The sequence below is a fragment of the Anopheles maculipalpis genome, chromosome 2RL (genome assembly GCF_943734695.1).
Source record: "Anopheles maculipalpis chromosome 2RL, idAnoMacuDA_375_x, whole genome shotgun sequence".
Classification (NCBI taxonomy): domain Eukaryota; kingdom Metazoa; phylum Arthropoda; class Insecta; order Diptera; family Culicidae; genus Anopheles; species Anopheles maculipalpis.
In genome coordinates this window covers 83,447,402-83,451,154 of record NC_064871.1, presented here as the reverse complement: position 1 = coordinate 83,451,154, position 3,753 = coordinate 83,447,402, and positions in this window count along the sequence as shown.

The following is a 3,753-nucleotide window of genomic DNA, read 5'->3' as shown; positions in this document are numbered from 1 at the left end:
TTCTACAGCATCCATTCTACTTAGCAGGCTAGTTGACAATGACGGAGACGTTCAGTGTACATTATTTACAGCAAAAGAAGGGCAAAACTAAATTATTACCTTCGCTTCGTGGGAATCGCCACAGCGAACCGTTTGTCATTTGTGGCAGGCAAATTAAAGGCAGTGTGTAGAAAAATCCTATACCTAATTTAGTGAGACCTAGTGCTACACAACCGAACAAAACAATAGTGCAAGACGTCTTACCCCTACTCAAAACTAATCATTCTAGTAAAGAAATTCGTTTTGGATGATTTAGCCCAACAGGTGCGGCTAACCTAGCACTTTCCGTTTAACCGATAGCCAGCCAGTAAATCTACCAGTCAGGGAAAGTTCAACACCAGATCTGTTCCAAGAAAGAAATGCAGCATTTATCTTCCATTGATCAGTATTTGCATCTTCATACTTTACTTCAGAGCCAAGCCAGTGTGCAATGATTAGGATTCCACCTTGCACCCACTTAGAGAGAAGCCATTTTACTGGCTAAACACACTTTATTGCTCCAGCACGTGGGTTTAGCGCTTCGATCTACACGCATAAACACACGCCATTTGTATGCGGTATAATTTTGCTGGCAATATTTTGACAGGCGCCATCCTACTATTACTACTACCGATTGTCAAAGTGACAGATGACTGAAACACTAAAACAATACGATGGGCACTAAGGTAATCGTGTGCAAATATTAATATATCCTACAGCAAAAGCTAAATTAAAAAAAAACAGGGACATCAGATAATATCTCGAACTCATCATTACCCATCGCTTACGCTTGGAATAATCACTCAAAATGAGCGATGTGCAAACCTTTTTAAAGGACGCTCCAAACCAAACCATTGTACCACCACCACGAACAGCGCGTCTCAATGCAACTGCACACGACATCATTCGAGCACTATTTCATACTCATTCGATTGTAGAACCCTTAGCTTAGTAGCTTTGTCAAATTTGTGAGCGCGCGCCCGTGTGTGTTTGTGTGGGTATGGGCATCTAGTAGACGGAGTAAACAATACATGACAGATGGCAAAATACAATCATTAGCAAATTACGCACCTCACACGTGGCACGTGAGAGACGTTTGCTTTGCGCGGCGGATTTCGCAAGAAACCATTTTTTTGGGCCACCCTAGGGCCATGGTAGAGCGGTAAAAAAAGGGTATTTAATTTTTAATGATCTTAGACCACTTATCCTTCCCTTTGCGGCCCTCTCTACCACCCCCTCCCTCACACGTATTCGTCCCGGCCCTATTGGGGATCAATGAATGATCGGAAGTTTTGCCGTTTTTAGAATTTTTACACACGCTAAGAAAAACAATCGGCAGCGAATAACCAGGAATAACGTCACTGGTCTGGTCTGGTTCTACACGGCGCATGCCTGTTGGATCTCCCCTCTTTCTCATCTTCCCTCCCCCCTTTCCCGGAGGAGTTGGGGTTTAAATCTTCCGAGTTGAAGTTTTGAGACCACCAATGGTGTAGGTTTTTATTTCGCAAATCGCTTGCAGCTTTCTAAGGCTAAGACCATTATTCCAGGTACGCAGCACTCACACAGAAACTAGAACAATAACGCAAGATTACGCTACATACTTATTAGATATAGTGAAAAAGAATGAGAAATAGGGATTGGGTGACGAATAAAGGATGTACTTATAAGGTATGTTTTTTTGTTTGCTTTCCGAACACCTGGATGTGTTCCGAGGGGCAGCGCGGAAGAGCATACTTTTAGCCCTTAACAGTAGACAAAAAAGAAAACGTAAAATAATTAAACTAAAAAAGTAGTAGAAAACCTCTAACGCGAACGCATAGAACTAACACCCTTTCCTTAGGTTCCTACGGCTCCAGTTTCCCTTTTTACGGTCCTCTGACTTTCCACAAAGCTGTACCCAAAAAAAAGAAAAAGGTCGATCGTATGTGATTAGAGCCATGGTGACATCACGGTGCAAGTAAATGTACGTCGTCTCTTGGCAAAAAATGAAAATTCAATCCATGAAGAAAGAGCCCTCCAGCTGCTCAAAACGGTGCGTCGGATTTAATGTAAAAGGATCTATTAGGCAAACAATTTGAGGAACACCGGATCATCAGGCTAGTAGCTTAGGGTCTGTGTTTGTAGGTGATTCGGTAATCCAAACGGTTTTGCTTACTTTCAATTCCCTGCTGATGAAACTGGGGACGTACGTATGGATGTACCGTGTGTGTGTGTGTGTGTATGTGTGTATGTTGCGGATGTACGAAGATTCTGCATGTCCTTGTTTGTATGTACGTATGACTGTATGTGTGTACAGTGAGTGTGTATTAACGGTATGAGCTATGTGTTTTCTTAGGTTTTTGTCACATTAGATTCTTCACAAAAGGGCGTCAAGCAGACACAACACACCGGTGTAGTAGATATCAATGGGTAACTACCATTGGGAACTCTTGTCCATGAGATGGCATCAGATCCTCGCTAGCATTCTCTAGCCCTAGTGAACAATTTGCTTTCCAAGCGCCCAAAACCGATCCTTTGCTCCAGACACGATTCTGCAGCTGCCCAGCTACATACCTATCGAATCTTTGCCAGCTCTAGCATTATAGAGGGATAGAGAACAAAAACAAGGAACCAAAATCGGAACTACACACCTGACCCAACAACCAACTAGCTCCGGGGACCAAAAACTCCCCGGGGGATCCTATCGCCAACGAACCTTTCAATTTTTCTGAGACAATAGTAATCATTAAAGGCCTGGGAGCGAACTCACATCACTCGATCATCACTGAAGTAAAACTTTCTATAAAGCGCCACCAAAACCCAAAACGATGGAGATACAGATAAAGACTACTCCAACCGACTTTATGCAAACTAAGAAACCAAATTGTATCCCATTGTATTTCGGGCCTGAGAGGGTTTGAAGAGACGAAGCGAAAAGTCTCAGTAAAACAGAGAGTAAATTCCTTATAAAAAAAAACTCCACTATATCACTCATTTATTCCCACATATCGGAAAACAGGATTACAATTTAAAGAACGAAACAAAAAAAATGCATCATGGCAGGAGAAGCACTAATTCTGGACCATGTCATGGCAGACATATCCGATGTCGCTGAACAGATGGGGGAAAGAAAAAGTATATTTAAAAACCAAACAAGCAAGGCAAAACGAAACACTAAATCAAGCGTTAAACACGCTCACAAATTTAAGAAATGACACTATTAAGAGAATACAATTCAGAACTATTGGGTTTGCTAAATAGTAACATGTTTTTCATTTTTTTTAATATCTTCTGTCTTCGTTTATCAGCTGGCTACTTTTACAAAGACTGCAAGGGACGAATGTTTTATCATTGAATTGCTATAATTTTTTTTTCAATTGGAGATTAGGGAACCGAAACAAGTTATATTAGCGAAAAATAAAAACCTCACACACACAACAACTACACTTACACTCCGATTGTACATAATTTTATACAACTCCAACGATACATATGATTAAATCTAAACTATATATATATATATATACATACTAACATAGATACCTATATCAAAATAGAGAAATTATCAGATTCATACCTTATGTCCATTGGATTGTTCAGGCGGCTGGCACTACGAAATCGCGAAAATCGCGAACTTTCCATCCTTATTGTTTGATAAAAGAGAATGAGTTCAGTGATTGATTCATGGTTGGAGTAGACTTTCGTGAAACACGTTGAAAACGGACCCCCCCCCCCCCCCCCCCCAAACTCCTACAG